Here is a 27,328-nt window from a genome sequence, read left to right on the forward strand (position 1 = left end):
AATGTCATACCAACCATACAAACACACACACACACACACACACACACACACACACACACACACACACACACACACACACACACACACACACACACACAAACACAAACATACGCACTAAATCATGCATCTTTCATGCATATCGTCTCTCAGAGAAAAGCTGCAGTCCGCCACTTCATTACTCATCATGTAATGAAGTGGCTTATGTAGACAAAACACAGGTTAAGAAGTACAGAGAGGTCATTAGTGATGGTCCCTTTAAACAATAAAACATGGATACTAGTGATGGGTGCAGCAGTTCTGTTCTGTGTGCTGAATCAATCTATCTATTAACTACAATGGGACACAGTCGAGCGTATACCTCCACCAAGCCCCAACAGTCTTAATTCAGTCAAGCCCAATACAATATCAAATGCAAAGCCCAGTATTAAGCAACATTTGAAATCATCCATAACTACTAAACCATAATTTAAGATAAACAGCTCTTGGATCCGCGTCAGATTGTACTCACTCATAGATACCAGCCACCTGAATACACCTGATGTTTTTCATCAGGATCCATCAGCATTATTTCCTGTGAAATTAATGGAAATGTTGAAAAACGCTGGACCACAGAGGCTGTCCAGTCCATTTCTGTAGCTGTTTGGTTGTTTGCGCTTGTTGCTGTAGCGGCAAGTTAAGAACAGTCGCTACTTTCAAATTAAAAGCCCCCTGCTTATGACCCAGTTCTAAACTCCAATGGGGTGCAATGTAAAGCTTTTATTTTGAAGACAAATTCGTTGTTATTGTTCACAGCCCAACTTCGAGCTTCACGTCTCATCACGTTTACGCCTACCTCAGAGACGACTTTTAGAAAAGGAGGAATATTACCCCTCTGTTTTAGAAAGACAGGCCCACACATTGCTGCCCTTACCTTGGAGCAAATGTGCTGCCTTTTCTATCTAAAAATAGCTAATGTTAAAGAAAGTGAGAAAAACTGTCCTGGATCCGTCACTTTAACTGAATCAGCACCAAAACTTAATGAGGTCTATTCCGAGCTGAGATCCATCCTCCATATGAGTTCAGTAGAAATTCGTAAAGTAGTTTTTGTGTAATCCTCCAGACAAACCAACGAAACCTACATAAACTCAGTTTGCTTACTGTTAAACCAACTGACGAGAAAAAAATTCTAATTCTAATTCTAAATTCAAGTTCTGACTCAAATTAGTCGAAGGTTCAAAGATTCTACCATTGCCATGTTACTTGATGTCCAAACCAGTGTTGTTTTTTTGGTTTTGTCTTGAAAGGGAGTGGGCTGCACCAAAAAATAGGCAAAAGACTACTGATTAGTCTCAAAACCCACACACATTAACACCAGGCCCATGCACATGATACAAGCACACTGAACAGTATCTGCAAGTGGAAAATCGTCCTCACAAGCAAGCAGCACTTCTGCTCCACATGCACAAATGCCATGTGGTTCTCTGGCTCTTTAGCTGCTGAAGGCTCTGCTATGTTCATCACTTTTTTCTTTGGGAACAGAGATGCTACAAACAATGCTATGAGAGCGGTGAGAGCGAATCAAAGCTGTTAGCAGGTCGGATAAACAATGAGCTATAAAGCTCTGTACCGCTGAGGGGAGCTGCAGATTCAGGTGATAATTCTCTAGGTCCAACACTGTCTTTCACGCTGTCCAGTTTGTCCTGTCCTCCTTCTTTTTATTGAACAAAATATGTGACATTATTTGCATTCACTTATAACAATATATTAATGCAATATCTTTTTTCAAAGACTCTTTTAAATGTATCAAAGATACAGCAGCCCTTCTCAGACAGAGATTCCCCAATATCATGGTGACGAGGCTCGCCTCTACGCCGCCTTGGTTTGCTCACACTGAATCGAGCAGCGCCAGCATGAAGCCTCATCAGTGTGTCATTCTCTACAGCATGCCGGCATTATAATGGTGGTTGAGATCCAGAACCATCATGTACTGTGGAGAGTAATGTACTGTAGGTACGTTTTTTGCTCTAAATTACATCACATAATCACCATCAGGAGAGGAAAACCGGAACTGAAGACTTGGTATGGTGGATCACAGGTAGAACAAAACTGTCCCCTCATTCTGCCTCTGTAGCTTTCACACAACCAGCGAGGTGGATGGTCCTGCCTTGAAATGGCAGCTACAGATGTTTGTCTGTATTTGTGTTAAGGCAACAGTTCAAAATGTTTGGTAATGTTTCTTTTTTCATTTTCTGGCCAAGTGTTAGATGAGAATATCAATATTTATCTAATGACTGAGTGAATAAAGCTACTTAGATACAGATTTCTTCAAAAGACAGTAGCTCCCAGACTGGGTGCTGGAGACACCCAGGGGTCTCTGATGTCCTTCCAGAACATAACGGGAAAGACAAAATTGTTTACTGAAATTCTATTAACTAGAAATGACCTAAATTAGAGAACTTTTAACCTTGACTGCTCTAATCAAAGGTTTCACTCTCACCAGTTTCATCTCTCCGTGTGAAATGTTGCCTAATACTGTTTTCACATAGCATTTCACATGGAAAAGATGTAGTGATGACAGATTAGCCAGAAAGCTGGCACTCAGAGTGGTACTATCTCTGTCAGTGCAGGGTGGAAGAGGTCCATGAAGCCAGTGGTTTCTGCTGACAAAGACACTTGTCATAGAGTTTGTAGGCTCTCAGGAAGGAAGCTTGTGCTTAATGAATACTCACACAGGCTTCCTATGGACTCCAAGGTACTTCAATCTTTTCAGATAATGAAATTCTGAACATATTCCTGACTGATCAGTGACAAAAGGGCCCCATTTTGCTTCCAGCCTGCTGCAATATTTCTGACTATATCATACTGCGTAACCATCGTTTGAGGGATCTCTAAGCACATCAGACATTTTTGGCACACAACTTTGAAGTGCAGTCACTATATCATGTCTTTCATACCAAGTTTAGTATCACGATTCTCAATACTGAAACCATAATGATTTGATACTTGCTACACGATTGAAAAGACACCCAGTATGCTGTTGTAGCACCAGGAGACCCGCAGAAGGTACCAAAATACTAAAATTATCCATTATTTAAATGTTATGTTTGCTAAGCTTACAGTGGGCAGGTACCTATTTTAATGGTTTTGGTGGTGAGGGCCCTGCGATGAGCTGGCAACTTGTCCAGGGCGTACCCGGCCCTCACCCAGAGACAGCTGGGATTGGCTCCAGCAAAAAACCCCTGATGTCATTACACATCATATTTCACAGCATTTTATATTTGAAAATCTAAATATTCCAGTCACACTCAGCTGATTCAAATATAACCCTCTACAAATACACCCTTGACCCTGGGTGTTGCCATTGTTGTGTGTCATCAGACAGCTGCTACCTCATGAAGTTGAGGTAGATGGATCCGCCCCGAGTTTACAAGAAGGGATTTTAAGTGTTGTTCCATTGTACATTGTTATTGTTGTCCATTGTTATTAGTAGGAGATTGGATTGGAATTTTGTCAGTTCTGAGTTGTCTGGAGTGTAGCATTAGGCCCCAAAATAAATGCAGCGTAATACATTTATCATATTGGAACTCATGTTTTGTCATATGCGTGTCATGCTATTTACGACACAGGGTAGGAGTGACTTGGACATGCAATCTCATGTTTATATATACTGCATTTGAGACAGTCAGTCTCTCCAGGGTCATTGCACTGCTAAAGATTTTGGAATGACAAGATTTTCTCATTCCTTTTGCTCTTTGTGCTGCTCCTTCATGCTCATCAGAGTCTCTGCAGAGAGGACAGGCACGGATCGAGAGCTTTGTGTCCAGTGATTTTTGTACCTTTTCAACAAATTTGTACTAATTTGGACTAATTCACTAATTTGCTTTTCAAAGAAATACGTTTAAATTACAGTGTAATTTTTTTGGAAAATTCCAGCTCCCTTTTCCTCCCAGGACACCACTCAGATACCTAATGTGTCTCATTTTCTCCGGTCACACTTTCTACAACTACTGTACAAGTAGAATGTTTAAGAATGTCCGAGTCAGAGACTGAGTCCACCAAGCACCAAATGTGGGAATATTTTCCATTTGCTGCATAAATCTCACAAGACTCTCCTCTACTCTCACAATTCGTACCCAAAGTCATTTAATAAGAAACTCTGCTACACCGTGTTTTGGTAGTGTACATCTCCATAGACTGATCTCTGCCTCTCTTGTGCTGTTTGTCTGTGTCGGGGTTTGACACACACACACACACACTCTAGACTCAGGTGCACACCTTAAACTTTAATAGCTGATTTGGAGAATCGTGACACCAGTACCCCTCCTCTCCCTGTAACTTTCACTTGCATGCATGATTTCAGCCCATTCTGGACATGCACTTTATTTCATGGACATGACTAAAAGATGCTTCATTCAGCAGGTTTGTGGAGTTCGGGTCATGACCTAATAAAAGCTCAACCTCAACTGACCTCGGATACACTTCCTGAGTTGTGGATGTGCTGGTTACAGGTTGCAGCTGAGCAAACTCTCTGCTCTTTCCACTCTGAGCTGGACTCCATGGTTTCTGGGGAAAAAAATGTAATGATTCAGCTGCGGCTGGCCTCAACTTTACAGGGCTACTTTACACACTGTCAGGGAGTTGAAGGTTGCAACATGACGGGGTTATTATTGTCTTGGCTAGGGGTGAGCGGGACACCTGCAGTGGGCAAACATCTGACCTCAAAAACAGGAAGAACTAATCTGCACTAAACTAAAACCGTTTCATTTGGAGTCGATTATCAAAGATTCAAGCAGCTTCAGTACTCCACTTTTTGGCCACTGAGGCTGTTTACCAGGTTGAGTTCGAGTTGGTTCTCTTTCATGATACAGGTGGCTACCATATTATTCATGTCTATCCACTGAAAAAAACAAAAACAAACAGGGTAACAGTGTGGGAGTACATAAATGAAAACATTTGCAGAGAAATAATTGTGCCGTGATCCCGAATTGTTCGGAATCCAGCTGTGACTGCTTTTGCAGATGTACTGGCATGAAGAAATCCACATGTGCAGATGTCTCCTCAGCACTGGTAGAGGGTTCTGGCAACCAAACCATCATCATTTTCATCTTTTTCTCCTCACATGCATATAGTGATGTTATTGGCTACTTTGCGTGATATTTAAAACATATCCGTTACCATGGAGACCTTCTCTGCAAAACATACAATTACAAACATAACAAAATCCTGTATATAATGCAGAGGAAATATTCTTTACTTGTGAGTGTGTTATCTCTGTGTTGGCACAGTGTTCTCCCTTATGCTCAGATTTATTACCGGATACAACTGTTTACTACCTCAGAATCATTTTTACCGTTTCAGAATGGAAACAGGGTAAATAGTGGTCCACAGGGCTGGAATGTTGGGAATGACTTGAGGGAAAAGTATTTGACCTACTTTAGAGTATTTCTCACTTCTGTAAGACATGCACAGGAAGAAAAGAATATAAGAGTGTAAGTAAAACAATTTCTACACCAAAAAAGGAACCAAAACAAAAAACAGCAGATCTTACTCCTCATCTGATGTGTTTTATAAGTCTTAATAACACTCTGAATTAGACCCATCACTTGTGTTTTATCTGGATCTGATGACGGGAGTAGCTAAGAAATGAGACATATCGCTTCTTTCTCATGACTGATGAGAGGGGCATGTGTGCAGTAGTGACTGGGTACAGACGTGGAGTACAATGATGAAATCATCGTGGTAAGTTTTTCTTTTTTTTTATATATATATATTTGCCTTCAAACTTCCTTTCCAACTCAACAGTGACTGAACAATGTGCCCTGAACATTCTTAAATGTAAGAAGTTTTTAACCAGTTATGAATCAGATTCAGCTGAACACTAATGCCACTGTAAAACCTACAGGAGCAAACAAGACCATCAGACAAAGATGGGATGTTGCCATGTAAAGGTTGAGAATATCATTACTCAAGTTTCCAAGCCGAGTACTTGGCTGAGCACACAGATAAACAGCGACACAAAACTGTTTTCAAACTCCAACCCAGGTTTTCCACATCTGGACACGAGTGACAAGTCTACTGTCAGCAGAGCAAAATATTTTATAGAAGAAGAACAAACTATGAGACAGATTGAGGAAGAGGTTAAACACATAATCCAGGTGGAGAACACACAGTCACAGCTACCAAATGCAGGATGGACAGAAACATTGTTAATGCATGAATTCATAGGTGTATAATATCTCAGGCCCATCACTAGAGCATGAGTAGATCTGACTATAATCACATGTGTGTTTCCATTAAATAACCTGCTCTGGAGGAGGTTAGGTGTGCAGCATCAGTTACCATGGTGATGAAACCCGTTAAGAAGGGAGCCAGCGATCACTCACCCTGAAGTTACCCTGCTAACTATAAATCCTGGTCGTAGTTCAGGCCTCTGGAAATTAATGCTTGTTTAACCCTTCCCACTGAAAATAATGAGAATAACCAGATGTTGACCTGTGGAAATGTTCTTTTTATTTATTTGTATGTCCATTCAAGAGATGGTGATGGTAATGCCCCTTAAGAAGAACGAATGATGCAATGTAGAGGTGTCATTTCAACAGTACGACTTTAATAACACTGAACACGAGCTTAACTTGGTAGAGGAGATCCTCTATGTATTTACCGTTAAATACATAGAGAATGCCCAGAATACCCACTGATAATGTATGTTTTCCTTGAAGAAGGTGATTGATCATTTCGTACATGCAGCTTCACGTGCATCTTTTTGCAGGAGAAAATTAACTGCAGCTAAAAATGCAAATCAAAACCATTTGCAGAGGAGATGGAACTTTTCCTTTTTCTAGACTAAATAGTATCCACAGACTCCATCCAGTGCCAAAAACCTGCGGCCTATATGTAGCCTCAGAGGTGACACCAAGAGTGAAAGAAATCATGAGGGTACTTGCTGTTGCCCATTACGCTCATTGGTTTAAATGCAAAATAATATTTGACAGCAACTCAGATGATCTATCAGCATTCTTATAAACTCAGATCTTCTCTTATCTGGATTTTGGCAGCTGGACAGTAAGAGGACACTGGACAGAGGCTATTTAGAGAATTAAAATAAAAGACAATAAAAGTGAGGGGAACAACAAGAGGATTTGAAAAAGTGAGAAAATGAGAAGAAAATCAGCACAAGAAACAACACACGATATAAGATACATAACTGTATTATGCGGCAGAATAAAGAATCCTTTCCAGTGACACTGAATCATGTCATTGTCCAGATTATAGAAGTGATTTATGGAAAAGGAAACTGGACAAATTGAGAGAGTAATGGCAACATGGCAGATGAAGAAGAACGAAAGAATGATAAAGAGAGCAGCAGATAGGAGCAGACGGCTGTGGACACACAGCAGCCAAGAGGAAATGAAGGAAACAGCGGAGGATGGGGGAAAGTAGGAGGGAAGGGGGAGGGGAGGTGTCAGGAGTAGGAGAGTAAACGCAAAGTCTGAGAGTAAGAAAATGGACAAGCAAAAGCAAGGGAGGAAAAGAAAAGGATCTGCAGTGAGGGAATGTGAGCTCCCGCCTGTCTGCTTCCCTGCAGACGCCTCCGCCCAGCCGCTCACCTGCCAATACCAAATTGAAAACAACTCCACATATAATCCCCTGGAACTAAAAATACCCGGCATTTTACAGGCCCATCCTCTCCAGCCTGTCAGTCGCAACTGGCACGATTCCCAGCAACAGATAAACACACATATACACGCTGCAGATACAACACATGAATTCTCTAATCCAACCCAAACAAAAACAATCGAAACTAGAGCGCATACCTCTGCCGAGGCTCAAAATGTCACACTCAAAAGTCTTGTATCACTCTGAATCAATTTAATTAACGCTCTTCACATGCTCTCAAGCCACAGGCCCGTTTTGTCAGGGTGATAAACAAATTCATATGTGATAACGGTCTAGAAAGAAGACACTGACAGGGGCCAAGCAGAGCAGTCAGTAGCATCTCTCCCTCCTCTGCACTACAGAGCAGGCAGGCAGGAGGAACACTCTCTGTTCCTCTGAAACCTTCAAGAGACTCCCAATAAGAGGTTATTAAAACTCCAATTTTCCACATTAAAGTGTGTTTACAGGTCTTGGTCTCTACTACTGCATATGTGAAAAAGTAGTATGAAGCCTTTTTGTGGCTCCAGAGGAAGCTGCGTGTAATCTGATAAACTGCAACAGGGTTTTGAAAAGGAAAAGATGAATGTGTGAAACAATAAAGGTGATATGTATCCTTGGTTCTCTGGAGGATGGGAGTTTAGTCATCATGGACCGTGACTATTGACTTGACATTATTATTTTGACCCTGACCTCTGCGGTGGGTACGGAGTGCCTATAAATGCATCAGCTTCCCCAATGCTGAATCCAACTCAAGACTAAAGTTGGCAGCTTTGATTTGAACTACATTTTTACCAGGAGGGACAATAAACTAACATGCACATGTGCACATTTCACACTTTACAAGTCTCGCCCCCAGACTCAATAATGATAACTGTTCTCAATCGATCGTTCTCAATCGATCTCAATACTACATGTATTTGGAAGTTTACGCATTATAAGCGAAAGAGTGGAAAGTAACACACAGGCAGGCACAGAAGAGTACGGAGCAGCTACAGAAAGAAAGCTGCAGTACTTTGCGCCTGTGTCCATCAGCAGAGTGAACGGGCCGTATGGAAGCACGAGAGGATGAGCAGGGAAAAGTTCCTGGCAGATGTTTTGCAGAACTTTGATGATGAGCTATTTAAACGCCAATGTTCACATGTCCTGGTGTATGTTTCAGTATGTGTTACAGCTGATTAAACCAGCACCATCAAGGAAGATCACATCACTTACATGCCCACAGATGACTGTCTGCTTTACTCACACGTGTCAAGCTGGCAAGTGATGCAGATGTTTCTGTTCACACATGCAGCTCTTCTGGGTGAACTCTGGATAAATCCAGAGGTACAGAGCAAAGGGCTTTATTTTCCAACCCTGTGTTTCCTATACAACACACTACTTGACAATGACATTGAACATTGTCATTTGGAGAACATTGTGAGGTCTAGAAACGTCAAACATAGACATAATTTCTAGGGGTAATGGGTGGGCATGTTGTAAGTTGAGACAATGCTAACAGTCATCCAACATGTCTGCACTATTTTGTAATAGTTTTTTAAAAAATATATATTTTAAAATATCTACACCCAGATTTTTATCACTTTTGTTAAGTAAGAAGCACCACTGCAACTGTACTACAAGAAAAAGTCAACCACAGCTGACCACAAGACAAGCTTCAGGAAGCCACGTGAAGGCACACCATGAACTTTGAACACCCCTGGTTCCAATTCAAGCCTCTCTCCAAAAAGTTGTTGATAATGTGGCCTCACATGCTGTCACGATCTTCAGAACAGAAACAACTCAGATGGAATTGCTACTCTGGAGGACTACATTGGAATCTTACTTGGAGTCCACTGCCCAGATGACTGAAATCGTAGCTTGATGTCAAAGACCTGGTTTGCGCTTCAGACGACAGAGCCTCTGTGAGGTTGTCATCCCAGAGGTGATGGAAGGATGTGGCAGCTCACTGGTGGAGGCGGTCAAAGGCACGGAACTATATCCTGACTTAAGACTGGATGATGTGCACCGCATTCTGGGTCCGAAACCACTGCAAGGATTCAGACCATTACAATGTGCTTTTTTTCTCTTTTCACCTTTTAACTTCATGGGAAGAACTGTGTATATATATTGCACTTATTTTATTGCATTATGTGTACTGTGAACTTGCTCTGTGTCGTACACTGTAATTAACTGATCATCATTTCACCTCAAAGGTTATTTGGGTGTTTGATAAATGGCTTAAGTGTATCAGAGAGATGAGCTAGGATCCATCAGCTGGAATGTGAGGAGACCTGGTGGGCCTATCAAAGGAGCAAGAGTGCTTTAATGTCATAATATCATCCTCCGTGTGGTTCATATCATACAGAAGAAGAATTACTGAGATCATTTACATTTTACATACATTTGGTTCCTTTTCTGGATACAAGTTGAACATTAGTCAGAGCGACTGTTTCCTTCTTAATTACGTGGCAAAACAGATCCCTTGGCCAAATGCTACCTTTTCATCCTGCCTCCTCTGGTTGGTCGATATTTAGGCGCTAATATCTCACACAGTCTCCGTTCACTTTAAACTTAACATTTTAAAGTGTATGTGTGTGTGTGTGTGTGTGTGTGTGTGTTACTAAAAAGACAATATTGTTCACTAATAAGGAGAGCATTGTTATTGCTTTTCAAAGGAATTTGATGTCATTGGAAGGATCAACTCTTGGATGAGAGAATTAATGTCCTTTTCATACTGAAGTACAATATGAGGGGTTGCTGCTATAATTTTGACAAAACTCAGGATCCTATCCTCTCTTTGGTTAATTCCATCCTTCCTTTGAAAGATTAGCAGGATTTATTTAGTCAGTCGATTTACAGAGCCAACTAGATAATCTTTACATGCAGGACTTGAAGTGCGACTGATTTGTATGCCTTTGCCTAGGCCTGGCTGATAAAACAAAAGGAATGCGTTTGCGATAGCAGAGAAAAAAAGTTTGATAAAATGTTCTGTAGTTTCATGTCAATGTGTCATGTCATGTCATTGTCCATAACCGCTTATCCCTTGCCATGGGGTCACGGGGTGTTGCTGCTGGAGCCAGTCCCAGCCTTGTCTCAGGGCGAGGGCAGGGTGCTCCCTGGATAAGTCACCAGCTCATCGCAGGGCCCTCACTGCAATGTGGGGTTCAATATCTCGCTCAAGGACACTTCGACATGCAGCTCAGCCCTGCCCGGAGCTGGGATTTGAACCAGCGACCTTCCGATCACTAGTCAATCTTGACAGCACACAGTGAATACGCCCTGGGTCATTGACAGCCTATCATCTGTTGATCAACTCAGCCGACAGCCAACAGGCGTGTAGTTTGGTTGCACCATCACCATGTGACTGACACCAACAGAAGCGGCGTCAGAGAGATTACTATGGACCACAGTTCTCACAAGACCAGCTGTGCTCTGCCTGTAAAACTATTTACTCTCACTGTAGTAATGTCTGCTTTTCTTGCGGTCTGATGCAGTGACCAACGAGCCACAGCCCTGCCGTCAAACACACAGAACGCTTCCGCCTCTGTCCCGGTCTTCTGCTCCTCATCTTGGTGTCAATCATCACATCATTACTCTGCTTCTCTTCACTGTCAGAGTGTCTCCGGCTCATTAGGTTGAATGGACTGGCTGGCTCTGGCCGCTGCTAGTCCAGCACATGGCCTGTTTGCTCTACTGGGGTCCCAGAGACACTGCAGCCGCGACAGCCAACATGGTTGGCAGGACCGCTGGAGCAACTATGGCTCACAATCCGCTGCGCCAGCTCTGCTGCTAGCCAAGTTTTTTAACAGTAGAGTGAGAAAATGAGTGCTGACCAAGAGGACGTTCTGAATAAGAAAGGACAGGTCAACTCGCAGGTGTGACAGTATTTTGTATTTAATTGTGTGATTTTGCTTCTGTCATTTTCATTGTTGTGTTATTATAATTCTAAATTGTGTGTGTGTATATATCTATATATGTGTGTGTGTGTGTGTGTGTGAGAGAGTGTGTGTGTGTCTAAAGATTAAATTACTATACTTATAAATACTTTTTTGCCTGGTCTTAAAAAAAAGTGACTAAAAATGATCAATAATTATCAATATCAGCCTGCATATTGTGCTCTTGTGGGTTTTTAACAATGTGACAACGGCTGAGGTGTCAAGGTCTCAGATGCACACTTGTGTATTGACAACCCATTAAAGATACTTGGCCTCCTCCCACATGGCAAAGGCGGTCAAATGCAAGCGGGGATGACTCACTTCCACTGTTGCTGTATGGCAACAGGGCGATCAGAAAGCATGGCAGAGACAACACACACACCCTGTGGTGTGTGTGCGCATGCAGAGTGGCAGCAGGGCAGATAAACATTGCTTCATTACTCAGTGAATGACACACACCGTTGTGACCACAGCTCCAGCAGGCTCTGCTCAACTAGCCTGTTGCATAACCACAGGCTGAGCAGGGCACAGCCAGAAACACTGTCAACTCCCATCCAGCATGTGAGCAGCACCACAGCACCAAACATCCTGCTCCTCTTCCTCCTGCACTCCTGGTAACACTATCATCTTATGCAGGACTTGTGCCGCTGCAGTAAACAATACAGAGAGTGCCGGAGGAGATCTTATTATTCATTTAACTCTCAGTCGTTCTCTTTCTCTCCCTTCTGTTATGCAATGCTACTTGGCCACAGTGGCTGAGCAGTTCAAATGGCAGCAGCGTCCAGGTCTTGCGTAAGTGAACAGAAAGCGGGCTCTCAACAACAACCCTGTGGTGAGGTCCGTCACTCAGGCAAATACCCTGAGGTCTCAGGGTATTTTCAGCTCTGCCTGCAGCTGCCTTCTCTCTTTCTGATCACTCCATCACAGGAAAAGAGGATTTCAGCTGAATACAGCAGATCCTGAGTAAGAATCTGAGACAAAAACAAATTAAACAACTTAAATGTTGGTACTTGAAATTAAAATGTGATGGTCAGTTACCATGAAGTCAGTTTGCACCAACGCAGCAATAACACCATGAATGCATGTTGTATGACTGCTCTGAAAACAACAAGATACATCATAGTGACACCTACAAGCTTAAGAAAGCACAAGGCTCAGGAAGATTTTCTTATTTTCTCCCAGTGTATGACAATACACTGCAAAATCTTCTCAAGAGAACTTAATAAAAGTCAAATGTCCCTTCATTTTTAATCAAATACTCCCATATTGATGTTGCAGTAATATCATGAGGATGTCTATTGGTGCTTTCTCAAAAACAGAACACAAGGAGATCAGTAATCATCAGTAATGTGAATATCAGTAGGTAGAGGGGAGGTTCAGTTGTACTCCTGTTATGCACAAAAGAAAAACTATATTTTACTGTGGAGGATGAGTTCAGGAGACAATGTACACCTATCTATCAAAACAAGAAAGCCTTGTCTGTGAGAGCTCTGTGTGTGTGTGTGTGTGTGTGTGTGTGATCCTGAAATATCTCTGCAGATCAGGATCTGACTGACCTGAGATTTTCAACATGGCGGCTGCGTGGTTGAAGGGTGTGCAACCTCGGATTTGTTTGGACTATAAAGATATATGAATGATATAGAATGGTTTAATAAATGATTTACGAATTCCACCAGTGTTGTCAACCATAGCCACCATAGCCACGCCCCCTGGATTTGTGTGCACCACAGCCAATCACTGCAGAGCCCACCCCCACGCCCCACCTCCTGTGTTCTGAGTCTCAAACAACACACATGAAAAGTTGCATTAAACGCACCGCTTCGACATGCTGCCAGCTCCACAGTAGTGTGAATGTTCTGCGCATGTGCAAGATGCAATACGCGGGTGGCGCTACATTACAACAGGAAATGTCGGAATTGAGTGCATCGAAAAAACAAAGCGCACACAGTATTTGGCCCCTCCCACACACCCCGCTGATTCACCAGCACACCGCCAATCAGAATGGTCATACAGCTGGAACACAACCAATCAGAGAATCCGATCCGCGTGGCTCCGAAAGCTTCCAACGCAGCTGAACACACCGAACATATTAGTTCAGCGGTTGAGCCAGTGTGTTCCTGCCGTTAAGAAAGAAGCTACTTTGAGTGTGAGAAACACAACAAATGTGAATTGGAATTGGATACTTGCAGGGAACACTGGTATGTGAGAGAAAAACAGAAAATTGTTCAAGAATTAAAAGGCAGACTGCAGTTGCAGCAGGATTTGTTCACCAAAGCTACTGCTAAAAGTGATGCAGCAGTCAAAGCTAGCTTTATTGTGGCCGAAGAAATCACCCGAGCATCCACATTTCTGAAGCAGTGCATGCTAAAGGTGTGTGAGCAGGTGTGCCCTGACCAGATACAGACTTTTTAATTAATTAAGTATTTAAGATCTATTTGAGCCATAAGCTTCATAGAAATCTTGATTGGAATGAATACGCTGACACCAAACATGTCATGCTAGCTTACTAGGAAAGGAGCTAAATATTGCTCCAAATAACAACTTTCAGTCAGCACTTAATGAAGGATGAGATGAGGATGAGGAACCTGCTGCTGTTGATACTGAGCTAGACTCATGGCTGTCTGACTGCCTTCAATCTTTACAACTGCTGACATTAACTTTAACTGTTCTTAAACTGTGTTAGCTGTGAGTTGTCTTCCCTCTCCTTGCTTTCTTTCTCTTTCTGCCTTTTCATTTCAGTTAAGGCTCCCTGATTTAGCTTTCTTGGGGAAAGACATGTCTTGATGAGCAGCAGCCACTCAGCTCGTTAAGCTGTTTGGAGACTCATCTTCTGCACCTGCAGCTGCAGGGGTGGACTGAACCATTATGTATTGTAAAGGGGTGAGACGGGCCTCAGACAGCCTCCACTGTTTTTTTTTATACAGAGTAAAGTCTCTCATCTGATTAATTCTGACAATTTTAAGTTAGTTATGACACTAATTATTTAGAAATGAAAAATAAAGTAAAAACAGCATTTTTATTTCGGGCCTTTCAAGGGCCCCCTCCCCCATTGGGGCTCTGGTAATCAGAACATTTTTGATGCGGTGGAGAGGTTTGTGAGTAAAATGAAATTACCCAGGGAAAAGTTGGCGGGGCTAACTACCGATGGCGCACCTACAATGTGTGGAGGAAAAACATGCTTGGTTGGACTAGTAATGTTAAATGACATTTGTGTGTTCCAGCTGAGTTTGGGCTGTTTTGAGTAGTTATTATCATTATAAGGGCCTGCAGGTACAGGGAAGCTTGAAGTGTTTCAGGTGGTAATGATTTGCACTGCGACATACATTCTCTGATCAATCATCTGACCCACCGATTAATCTGACTGCGTCCTTTCTAGAGCCATAACCCTGCAAAGTAGTAGTAACTCCTGGCTTCTACATTACTGTAATCGCTTCAGCCTGGCTCGCAGTGCGTTCAGTTGTTTCAGCACAGAAGATGGTTCGGCATTGATTGGTGAAGCATTCAGGTCAACTGCTGATGGCCAGCGACAGTCTGACAGACAGACGCAGACAATCTACAACACAGGCCGTGACACAGACTGGTACCAAGATATGGTAAGCATCAGATTAATCTCACAACTGATTTCATCTTAACCAAAAATTAAAGGAGCACTATATAGTTCTGAGAGAGGAAATTCAAGCTCAGAACATTAATAGTTACAATATCAATGTGGCAATGATACATACTTTTTCCTCAAGTGAATAAACAAGCTGTTCCCAGAGGGAAACAATGTCCCAGAACAGTTTGATGCTAGAAAGGTGGCAGGGTCCGCCACATATAAACAAGTAAACAGTATAAACTGTGTTGTCATTTAACAGGAAGCCATGACACAGCTGCATATGCTGCCATTGAAAGGGAACATGTGCACCAAAACATAACACAAAAACAATCCAGCAAGCCACATCCACTGTGTACTGGCTTGTGTACCTAGACTCGTTTGGATGTGAATTTCACAAACACCCCCTTTTTTCCTGCCTACATATTGACCGTTCCAGTATGACCCCTTTTGGTCAGTTTGTTTATTCAGACATGAAAATAGAGATTGATTATTTAGTTTTTATAAGGCAGAAAAAATACATTATCCAATGAATATCTTTCTCTGCTCATTAACATTTCTCCTTCAAGATAAAAGTTAATTATGGAAGTTTCACTGTGGAAAGGACGAGCTGTCACTGGAGCTATCCCTCCTTCTCTTGCTTGACCAATCACACACTGCTCACTGCCCTGTTTCTTTAAGGAACCACAATGCTTTTTTAACCCCTATTGGAGGATTATGTATGACTCCCAAATTCTACTATTGTTCTATATTAGTAACAGCTTAATTCGGCAAAGGACACAACAATACAAAAATACAAAATTACACTGGAAGGGGGCTCTAACACTTCCATGAGAGTAATTCGTCTTATCTATTGTAGGAACCACAGGGGGCATGTTAAAGCACTATACTCATTGAGACATGCCCCACGCATGACTCTCGACCCCTGGGTTCCTCCAGCCACAATACAGCTCTGTGTAACTTCATCCTCCTACTATCGATCCCTTTTCCAACCCTCACCTGATCATCCACAGAACATGACCCTCAGACTGTCCATTTCGAATCTTCTGTCAATTAGAATAAAACTACTTTTATGCTATACAATGGCATGGTGTTTGTTAGTAATATGTCGTCAGCCTATTCAGTCATTTAGGTATGAAGATGTGTTGTCAGGACCAGTGTACTAGCAGAGTCCCTGTTGTCCTAGGTGAACCATGCTCTCAGATGCTTTATTTCAGGTCTGTAAAATGTTTGGAGCCACAAGCCATCAGGTGGGGGTATCCTAAAAGAAATCCTATGATGCAGAATCCTTGGTTTAGCCAGTCATAAAAAGTGCCACATGAGGACTTTCTGACAGACTGGACTCAGAGCATAAGAGTGGGCCCCCATACATCCACGGCCCTCAGCCTGAGCACTGGCTCCCTGCAGGGCTGCATGCTGAGTCCCCTGCTCTATACCTCTACACCCACGACTGCACCCCCCCTCACCAAAGCAACACCTTCGTCAAATTTGTTGATCACACCACACTGCTTTTTGCGCTTCCCCTGCGGGCTCTGGCTAGCGAGGCGGTCAGCTGGCACATCCGGGACAACACCTCACAGGTGGCACTCCGTGGACTGATTAATTTGTCACTTTCTCTTTCACCTTTGAAGTCGCCACACACTATCTTCACACCTGGCAAAGCTTTTTGGCGCGGTGCATGCAACGACGGATCACGGTGGATGACCTTTCCTTTCTCTTCCATACTCAATTATTGTTTCTGACTTTAAACGTTAGAGTTGTGGCCGTTATAATGAATGCTGAAACAAGGTAACATGCACATAATACTGCCTTTTTTTGACCTTATATTAAGTGACTGTTTAGTCTCAGGTCTGGGTATCTTCCTAGATGTCCTAGATGCAGGTTTAATCCCTTGCTAGCAACTACCATCCTATTGCTGCCCAATTTCCGACCTTGGTCAGGGAGCCAAGTAATAGAGGAGGGTTAATAGTTAGGGCATCTTCTTGCTTTCTTGTGGGGCTGAGCTGGGTGGGGAGGGGTTTAACCTCTTAGTGAACACCCCCATTTTAAGGTTCTTTTTAAAAAACGACATACCAAAATTAAAAGCATGACAGCTCCCACATAGTTTGAGACTCAGTGATGTGCTTGGTACCATTGGAAAGGTTAACACCCTCAAGTTTTTTTCTAGAAGTGTAAGTGTGATTCTATGACATACTGACACAGAGTTACAGAGGTTGGAACACAGGTTTTGGTTTCCGTCCAATTCAAATGTCAATAAACTGACTAAGATATAAGGGTTCAGGTATGTCTATGGACACAGCAGAGACAGTTAGGCCATAGCCTTACCTGCTACACTCAAAATTTGAAGTCAAAAGACTAAAAAATTGATTTTTCACAATTTTTTTTTCTAAAGGTATGTCTGTGCATTTTGCCTGGGTCCTTTGTTTCCAAGAGTGCCTACTGAGATTCAAAGGCTTATAACTTGAGAACCCCTTTACCTAGAAAAAGGGAACACTCTCAGTCTCAGTGAGTATATACTGTTAAGATCTGATGCTTAAAACTATTAGCAAAAAAAACTATTAGTTTTTACGAGGGGTGTTCGTTTAGTGAAGGGTGTCCCTATGTTGGAACGGTGTTCCTTAAGGGAATTTAAACATAATTTGTTTTTTTGTTTTTTTTGTTTTTGTTTTGTTGTTTTCTTTTTTTCGTCTTTCTATTTGTTTTAACGTGAAGCGGCTCACATTGTGGATTATGTGCTTACTTATTTTGTATGAAGGGAGAGGGGCTCGACTGGATTAAGTTGTATTCGTGTCTGTCTGGGTCCATTTTTTCAGATGGTCGCAGGTGCTGTCTCATGTCTCTGTCATCATTAAAGGAGAGCTTCGGTCGATTTAAACATGCAGCTTTATTGCTCAAGCTACCCTTGACGTGCCAGTACCGAAGACGCGAACACATTTGGTCCAACCATTACAGGGCTCCGTGAACCGAGAGTTAGCATTGACAGCTAACAGCATGGGGTCAGAATTTTACACTGTGTTTTCAGCGTCTTAACATGCTCCATGGAGGTTCAATTTTTTAGTATTTTGACTTCAAATTTTGAGTGTAGTAAACCGAGATCTGTGGCTATGTCCTAATTGTCTCTGCTGTGTCCATAGACATACCTGAACCCTATAAGTAATCTCACCCCAAAAGTTATGCAACATCAGCAGACACCTTACAACACAGCACTGGAGCGTGTATGTCTCAAAATGAATAAAAAAAGTAGTTAAAACAGTGTGTTTGTGCAAGGAGCTGCATATTGGTTTGTTGACATCCGTGTCTTCCGGTAGCTAGACCAAACTAGTCAATCCATCGAGCGTGCCCTTACTCCCTCACTGGCGGAGACAGAAACGTATTCCAGCATTTTCGTTTTTCTGTTCATTATGTACATGTCCATGTTACAGTCTGTCATTTCCCCATGCCATGAGCCTTCCAATAGCCTGTTAAGCCTGTTAAGCACACGCTCGTCGGATTGACTAGTTCAGTCTAGCTTTGTAAAAATGATACAGTTGTTATATTCAAACCCCTGCAATGGTTCTTACAGGTACCATTTGTTCCACTCTGTTCCCTATATCTAGATCATGTCGCAGATGATCTGGTCATCGTCGGTTATTAAACCCATAACTGTTTATAACACACACCACCACCTGGCACTTTACACCGACGACATATTAGTCTTTCTCGGAGAACCGTTGCAGTCTGCCCCCACCTTCTATCAATGTTGGACGAGTTTGGCGCACTGGATTCAAAATCAACTGGTCAAAATCAGCTTTGCTGCCTTTGAATGAAGCAGCTAAGACCTCTGCTTTGCCTTCCAACATTCCCTCGGTTACACATTTTAAATACCTGGGCATTGACTTATTTTCCTCTCTGCATCGTATTCTGAAGCACAATTATACTGAGACACTGAAAAAAGTCTTGGGTGATTTAGAAAGATGGGCCAGCCTGCCCAACTCACTCCAGGCACGTATTTCTATTGTCAAAATGAATGTAGTGCCCAGAATAAATGTTGTCAGCTCAATGGTCCCCCCCTCTCTCCCTGCTGGATACTGGTGTAAGCTTATGCAGCTGTTTCAAAATTCATATGGGATGGGAAGAGACCCCACCTTAGATCTGCCACTGTCCAGCGCAGGAGATTAGATGGGGGATTAGCGGTGCCCAACTTTAAACTTCACCACTGGTCCTTCACTCTTAGGCCCCTTGTCACATGGTATGACTACAAGATGGCAGTTTCTTGGTGTACGATGGAAGAAATAATGGTGCACCCATGGTCTTTTTCTTTGCAAATATCTCTGTACGGCAGAGTCAATTATGTTGCGGCCCCATTGTGACCCATCTGATCCAGGTTTGGCGCTCAGTGGAAAAGATTTGTGATATATCTTGCAGATGGCACCTGCAGTCTCCAATTTTTAATAATAAAGGTTTACTGATTGGGGGGGAGACCTGTCACTTATTCTCAGTGGGAAAAGGGAGGGATACAGTTTTTGGGTGATATTTTCGGCTTGGATGGTTTAACTTCTTTTTCTATTTACAGCTAAGAGCAGCTCTTAAAGCACATGGTGTACCCTGGCAGCACCCACTGCCTACACATCCACTTCATGACTTGATTGTTACTAAAAGAGCTGCAAGAGGGAATGGTATCCACTCTATACTTACACTTGCTTTAGGCCACCTACAAAATGCTCCCAGTAGACAGGTTATGGAGGGGTGATGTCCCCGGATTGGATCAGGATTTTGACTGGGACAAGGTGTGGGTCAATACCAAACTCGCCTCATGAAATCCTGACCACCAGCACCAGCAGCGAATGTGAAGATGTGGCTCACTACGGCTGAAGCATTGAAGGGCTCACTCTGATCCTTGTGGTCCTTTGTGTATCTGATCTACTAACTTCACGCATCTTGAATCACTCAATACGCCTATATTAAGTGTTCCACGGGTCCTTCTTTTTTAGTTTTGTTTTTTTCTCTTTTTGTTATCGCTGTTTATTTAGCCGCCATGTCTTGATTCTTTTCTTTTATAATTTTTATTTTTTATAGCTATCCAGACAATGGAACGGTGGCGCTGCACTGCTATACTGCTAGCTCAGCGCCACCATACTCATTTTCAATGTTAGCTGCTTTGTAGCGGGTGAGGGTGACGAGCGAGCGTCCGTCCATCCCCCGCCTGATGGCGAGGAGCACCCCCCCCCTTCCGATGGTAGAGACCGTCTTTCCCCCCGTCCGATGATAGCGACCCCCCCCCCCCTCTGCTGATAGCGACCGTGTATGAGCTAGTGAGTTAGTGAAGAAGGCCCAGCAGAGACTTTACTTGCTGAAAGTTCTCAGGAGGAACAACATCCCCCCAAAACTGCTGGTGTCCGTCTACCGCTGCTCAGTTGAGAGCATCCTGTCATACTGTCTCTGTGTGTGTGGTTTTCAAGCTGTGCTGTGGCACAGAGGAAGAAAGTCCAGGGGGTCACAGAGGCAGCACAGAAAATCATTGGCTGCCCTCTCCCCTCTCTGGAGGGAACTTCAAAGTTCCCACTGCCTCAAAAAAGCCAAAACCATCCTACAGGACTCATCGCACCCCAGTCACACACTGTTCAAACTACTGCCATCAGGCAGGAGATACAGGTCCATGAAAACCAGAACAAACACACTACAAGACAGTTTTTTTTATCCAGCAGCCATAAGTGCATTGAATAGTGCTACCTAAGCATAATTCTCACCACTTACCTTTGTCAAAGGGCTATGTGCAATTTTTGAATGTGTGTATGGGTGTGTCTCCTATGTGTTTTTAGCATTAATATCCATACAGCAGTTTCTTTTATTTATGTATTTATTTATGTATCTACTACCTCAGCAGATGTTTTTGCACTGAATAAGGACTGCACTTAATTTCATTCTACCTGTTGACAATAATGACAATAAAGATATTCTGTTCTATTCTATTCTATTCTATTCTATTCTATTCTATTCTATTCTATTCTATTCTATTCTATTCTATGAGCCAGTGATTTCGACATTTGTTTGAGTTTATCAGTGTATGGTATATACTGCCATGGGCACACTGACACTTCATTTATCCCCCCCTGAATGGTGCCTGATCTCCATGTGGGTTTGAGTTCATGTTTTTGGCTGTTTTTACTAGACTCCCTTCACTAACCATGAGCTGCCACACGCCTGGGTTTATTTAGAGAGGTGTGGGAGAGATTAGCCAGAGGTTTCAGCCAGACTAACTAAACACCATCCATCACACGCAGGTTCAACAACATGCTTGCAGGGCTCAACACATCACAACACACAAACACAAGTGTTAGTAAGACAAACTAACAATGAGCCATGTGGACCTGGGCTGAGAGGTTTTTTTTTTTTTTTTTTTTGTCAAATACAATAATAATCTAGAGTCCAGTCCTTGAACAGCATACTACACAACACTGTGGCTTTGAACTAGAAACCAAGGGTGGGCGGTATATTGACTTCTTAAGACATCTACTCATTTTCAAACAAGATTCAGGACAAGACAATACTGGTTAAAATCATGCAGTTTGTTGTGTTAAAAGACATAACCCGATACTTCTGTAAAGTGGTGCCAGTGTTTACATCTCTCCTCTCTCACACTCTCCATTTAACCCCAAAACCACTCGCTCACCAGTCCTCCAGCATCATGGAGGGAGGCAAAGTATCTGTCCACACTGCCGAAGAAGACCTGAGACATTTTCTCATATGAGCTCAGGCCCCGACATTGTCCAGAGTTGCCCTTGTCAGACGTGACCTCAGACCGGAACTGGAAGTGGAATGTTTACTTTTGATGTAGGGTGGCGTCTGGTTAGAGCATGCAGAAAGAGGTCTTATCCACAATGATGCCTGTTGTTGCACTGATATCAATAAATGTATTTGGGTGTATCCACAGTATCAACAAAAGAATAGAAAGCAATATACAGGCAAGAAGAGGACAGTCTGAAGTGTCATCATCACACCCACTCGATTGCTGTGAATTCTCTATTCTATTTACACATGAGCTCAGACATTGCACAGACTTTGTACAAGGGAGCTGGTAGGGTTAGTCTGTTTAATGTCTAGATAAGGTCAGGGGTGCAGTGCATGGTGTGAAAGGGAAGAAAAAAAACAATAGTTCAATAATTTAGAGATGGTTTGGATTTAAAAATTGTAGAGCAGCAGACCCAGCACAGCAGTGCATATTTACATATATACAGTTTGTTTTAATGCAAATACTTGTGACATCTCACACGTAGCTTTGACTCACATCTGAATATTTAGCCCAGTATGTACTAGAAAATACAAAAATATAAATTGATTGATATAGATATGATTTTTGTCCCTTAAGTCAACCCCAAATAACTCATGGATCCAATCTGGTTTCTTCTCAGAGTACTGTTCAAAACAAATGTCTCTGCTTCCACTATCATTTACATACATCCTGTCACAGCGGGACACTGACATGTTTTTCATCAGGAGAAAAGGAGTACTGGCACCAGATCAGTAGTGATATATAGGAATTCATTCTGGGAGGGGAAACATCAGATCACTCCATTGCTCTTCAGGATTAGAACTGATAAAATTTTATTGATATAAATGCCATCACTGGTTCTGTTTATATGTCTCTTTGTCAATTCCATAACTAATTCCTGATCAGTTTTAGTCAAGCTGAGAGCTAGCTGTTCAACATCTAAAATGGATGAAGAGATGATGAGAGAATATTTGTGCAGCATTCATTTTCAACCAGGTTCACTTAGTCAGAGGGTCTGCCTGCATGGCACTGATGTTATCATAACAGGATATTTACCCCCAGTAACAGACGTGGTGCTCAGTTGAGAAGCAGTGGCACTCCTTAGTAGAGACTCACATAAATGGCATACCTGGAATGCCATATTGGTGTTGCTCTTGGAACACCATAATTAATGTTGTTTCAGGGCTAGCACCGAAACTGACCAATCAAGTTTTTGTAATGTTGTAGCTTTTCAATTTGGAAAAAAGTCAGGAAAAATAGCCACATAGGAGAAGTTATCCTTTCAAACACATGGTTATGTAATGCCATGTAATGATAACATGTCTATTGCAACACAAACCATGTTTTCCTAAACGTAACCAATTCATTTTTAAAACTTAACCAAGTATCTTTGTTCCCTATAGCTAACCAAGTATTTCGACTCTCTAAAGTTAACAGAGTAATTTTGTTCCCAAACTTAACAAAATATTTTTGTTCCATAAACCCAATCACTTTTATTTGTCTAAACCTAACCGAGTATTTATGTTCCCTAAACCTGACCGAGTATTTTTGCTCCCTAAAGCTAAATCAAGTATTTTTGTTCCCTTAACCTTTCAAAGTGTTTTTGTTTCCTTAACCTTTCAAAGTGTTTTTGTTCCCTAAACCTAACCAAGTATTTTTGTTGTGTAAACCTGATCCATTGCATTTGTGTAAACCTAACCAAGTATATATGTTCCCTAAATCTATTCAAGTATTTTGTCCATATATTTATTTTCCCCAAACCTAACCACTTATTTTTGTTACATAAACCTGACCAGGTATATTTGTTGCCAAAATCTAACAGCTAAAGAAAACTGAAAAGAAACAGAAATGTTTGTGAGAAGAAACAAGTGAACAGTTAATCAGTGTGTTTCAAATGGGCTATGAACCCAAGTTTTAATTATTAAACAAATTCACATGAATTGTGATCTTCTAGGAAAAACACCAACATAGTGATGTCAAATACATCATATAGAACATGTCCAATCCATTATCCCTCCTTTATTTTTGGCCTCAAGTTATGTATGAGTCATGATTTTTTTTAGTTCTTTTTTAATCTTGGGGTGGAGTTCCGACAAAGGGCTTTAGTCCAATGTTCACACTTAGCCACAGCAGTGTATACACTTGCACATGGCATTAGCTGTCCATTTAAACTGGGCTACTCCTTTCAGTCTTTCTGCTTCCCATTAAAAAGTGGCACATCCTGCCTGCAGATTCTTTTAAAGTCTGTTTGGAGGTTGACCTGAAACTTGTGCCGAACAACAATTCCTGCCCCTGGCAATTTGCACACTACAGGAAGTCTCTTCACACTGCTAGTACCTCCCTTCAGTTGCTTTAGTGAGCGTTCACACTGATTTCTTGGGGGACATTCACGGTGCAAACAGGATAGCTTGCAAACTCTCACGTATGCTTTTCATGGGATTTTCCAACACAAATGCTGTCTAAAAACCAGGCTCAGTGTGGGTAATGTGGTGAATTGTTACCTGATGGGGAGCTAATTACTGCCTTTGAATTCACTTCACTAAATAAAACCAGGGTAACATGTGGTCTACATTTGTTTTGTAAATAAGCAGTAAATCTTTGGCTCACCATGTTCACTCCCTGCAACAGCCTTTCTTTAAATGGTGTTTGAGATATTCACAAGGCTTAGTAGTCTTCTGAGGGGCACTTGCACAGCAAAAAGCAGTTTAAATCAGATGCCACAGATTAAAGCAGCGGCAGGTGAAGGAACAGATGAGTGCAGTGTGCAGTAAGTGCAGAGGCCACAGGATGTGTAGGTTTATGTGTATGTGTATGTCACCAGCAGTGTTGGCAAAATGTAATGTATTTCATACTATTAGTTACGTTCATTTGAATATGATAAGTTACAATATTACTGCTTCTTCAGATCAGTGCTTTACATTATATTTGTGTTACTCTAGGCATTATAGAATGAGGAGGGTAATGATGTTTGAATACTTGGATAATACTGGACAGAAAAAATCTTTTCTGAGCTGAGGCTTCCCTTCCCATGGAACCCACCTACACTCCTATACACCAGAGAAAAGGGAAAATGATTGGCTACCATTGTGTTTGATTGATTCGTTGATAGCCAATAACAGCTCATTTTACCGTGGCAGCAAAAATACACGAAAGAGCCGATTGGCCTTCCAAAATGGTAGCGCTTACAATTCTCCAGGAGATGAGGGGGGAAAAACAAATGCAAGTACTCACATTAACAAAAACCAACTAAAACTTGAGACGCATCTCTCCGTTGGAGATTTACATTTCCAAGGAAAGATGCTATTCCACTTGAATGATTAGATGTTAGCATCAGGGGGTGAAAACTAAACAGACTGCAGTTTTTAGGGCCGAGCACCTGGCTGTCGCCTGAACTAACAGCTGATTGGTTTAAATGTTCACTCAACTTTATTTTTCTATAGAACACACGTGTGGCAGATGATGACATTAAGTTGTCAGACAGACTAAATACTCTACATTAATATTATAAACTACAGACAACATGTCATAGTTGTTGTCTTTATTAACACTGGACAGATTGAATTTATTTCATTTAGCAGCACAAGCACTTTGGGGAAATGGTATGTGAGGATTCTGTACAGATCTGACGGTGGATGTTACTCAACACAAGAACTTACGTAAATATGTAAATTATCACAAATCCTTTTTGAAAAGCGTTATATTACTTGTTACTGCGGAAATTAATATATCAATGAAACACATTATTTCTGTAGCACATTACTCCCTCAACATGTAGCAGGAATCCTCTGGAACATTTGAAAACATAACAAGTAGGCTGACTATGTTTTATGTATTTCAGTTTCACAGAAACAAAGTCATTAATTCTGCCTTGAGGAACTACACAGGTGGGAAGGGGCTGTGTTAAAGTCTAACCTAGCTGGAGAGGGCAATCAAATACTGGACATCAGACACAGGAACTAGGGAGAGCAAGGCAGCAGATGGAAGACGGGTGAAAAATCCCAGCAACATGCGATCCCAAGGTAGCGCTGCCGCTTGCGATGGGGAAAAAACAAGATTATTCTCTGTGATATCCACACCAGCTACACTATGATAGCTCCAGTTTATGTCAGTTTCAGTGGATCCACTAGTTTTCATGGTTAAAGGACGCACTGAACATCCATGAAAAGCTCTAAAACCATCCCTGCAGCAAGATATAATGAATTTATTTAGTAAAGTGGATTTAGCTGTCTTTGGCAATAAGACTGTATGACAGACCTATTCAGCTGGCAGCCCCTGGGCTCAGTGTGGCCCTTTAATCATTTTGTTTAGTTGGCTATTTGGTCATTCATTCATTGTGTCTGTTGCAAGGCACAAAATACTTGTTTCATTAAAAAAGTTTTAATCCAGGCTGTTTTATTATAATTTATGACAATTAAACTGACAATTTACTTCTATGATTAAAAATGTGCATTATTTTTTACCTGGGTTTTTTCCTACATATAATAATTTTTTTTTTTTTTAGAGAAACATAGAAATTGCATTGTTTTAACACATTTCAATTAAGAGTTTTACAGGCCCCTTGGCTAAAATTTGGTCCACTGACAAATGAAGTTGAATATGCCTGCTGTAGTATACGGATAAGGATACATCCTCATTTACATGTCATCATCAAGAATTGCTGAATGAAAATGAGCTCAGTTCTCTTTCCTGTTTTAAATGGACACACAGCTGCATTAAAATGCATGCAAATAGAAACAGAGAGCAGGTCACATGTGTAGACAGTGTTATGCACTGCAGGCACAGAGGGGTCAGTGTGGAGGGAGGAAGCTGAAACTCTATAGCTCTCCAGAGACACACAATCAGCTGGAGGGCACACCGGCCCCAGCACATAGACATTCTGTCCTCTCAGCTCCAGTGCAGCCACATCAACAGTGAAACAGTGTGTCAGCCAGCCCACACTGTTTTTTTTTATTATTTATTTATTTTTTTTTACCTTTTGTACACTTTTCGTTATCTGTGTTTCAGAGCGCTGACAGATCTTTTGGAAAACTCCTCAACACACAAGATATTCAGAAACTGTTAGCAGTGTTTACATCTGGACAAGCAGATACAGACAGTTTTGGAAAGAATGGCGCGGACACGTGCTCATTTCCTGATCGTGTCTCATCTATTTAGCATGAGAGTATGTGTTATCATATTGTGGACTTTGCACAGTGACAGAATGGATGTCATATTGTCTCTACTGGACCAAAACATGTTGCCTCAGTTCCAGCTGAGGCCTCATTGATAATGTAGTCTCACTCTTGTGACAAATGTACTTATCGTAAGTCACTTTGGATAAAAGCGTCTGCTAAATGCCCTAAATGTAAATGTAAATGTATAATGCTGTGCATAGGATTCACGTGTGTGAAAGTTGGCTCATGGTCGAAGAACACGCTTACTGACAAAATATGCTGA

At 41.8% G+C, this 27,328-nt stretch overlaps 1 protein-coding gene and 1 long non-coding RNA gene across 4 annotated transcripts in view; one reads left to right on the forward strand and one right to left on the reverse strand.

Annotated features, from left to right (window-relative positions):
- The window catches only part of tgfb2 (transforming growth factor, beta 2), a 58,502-nt gene that overhangs the window by 21,184 nt on the left and 9,990 nt on the right, over positions 1-27,328 (reverse strand). The window lies entirely within an intron of this gene.
- Positions 13,656-16,222, forward strand: LOC119006721. Of its 3 annotated transcripts, none has more exons than XR_005070874.1 (3): positions 13,656-13,747; positions 14,926-15,142; positions 16,004-16,222. It is a non-coding gene; the product is annotated as an uncharacterized LOC119006721 (long non-coding RNA). The 3 variants fall into 3 exon arrangements; XR_005070872.1 differs by lacking the exon at positions 13,656-13,747 and adding an exon at positions 14,678-14,819; XR_005070873.1 differs by lacking the exon at positions 13,656-13,747 and adding an exon at positions 14,718-14,845.

This window comes from Acanthopagrus latus, chromosome 17, assembly GCF_904848185.1.
Source record: "Acanthopagrus latus isolate v.2019 chromosome 17, fAcaLat1.1, whole genome shotgun sequence".
NCBI lineage: Eukaryota > Metazoa > Chordata > Actinopteri > Spariformes > Sparidae > Acanthopagrus > Acanthopagrus latus.